Source organism: Brassica oleracea, chromosome C1, assembly GCF_000695525.1.
Source record: "Brassica oleracea var. oleracea cultivar TO1000 chromosome C1, BOL, whole genome shotgun sequence".
Lineage (NCBI taxonomy): Eukaryota > Viridiplantae > Streptophyta > Magnoliopsida > Brassicales > Brassicaceae > Brassica > Brassica oleracea.
The window spans coordinates 34,657,177-34,657,648 of record NC_027748.1 but is presented as its reverse complement, the minus strand read 5'-3'; positions in this window follow the sequence as shown (position 1 = coordinate 34,657,648).

The following is a 472-nucleotide window of genomic DNA, read 5'->3' as shown; positions in this document are numbered from 1 at the left end:
ATTTGTGTAGGTTTAGAGAGGATTCGCCGGAGAGATCGTCGCGAGAGGAGAGAGATCTCCGGAGAGGAAGAAGAGAGAAATGAGGAAGAAGAAGTGTTTCGTCTTGGATTTCCTCGGAATTTTCTCGGAATATTCCGAGGAAACAGAAACCCTAAAAGAAAAGCCTTAAATCGTCGGAAAAGTCTCGGACCATTCCGAGGGGTTATATCAAGTGTTCCTCGGAATTTCCTCGGTATTTCTTTAAAAATAAAAATAAATAAGTTCAATGGTAGTCTGTTTCCGAGTCATCATCACCAGATGAATCTGAATCTGGATCTTGGTGAAACTCTCCAATCTCTTGTTCATCCTCTAAGTGAACGACGGCTTCCTCTCCAAAGTCGGTTAAATCGACTACAAGACCAACTGCGGCTAAATCTTCTGCCGCAGCTCAGAACTTCCCTGAACTCGGCCTCTCGGGTTGAGTGATGTAACA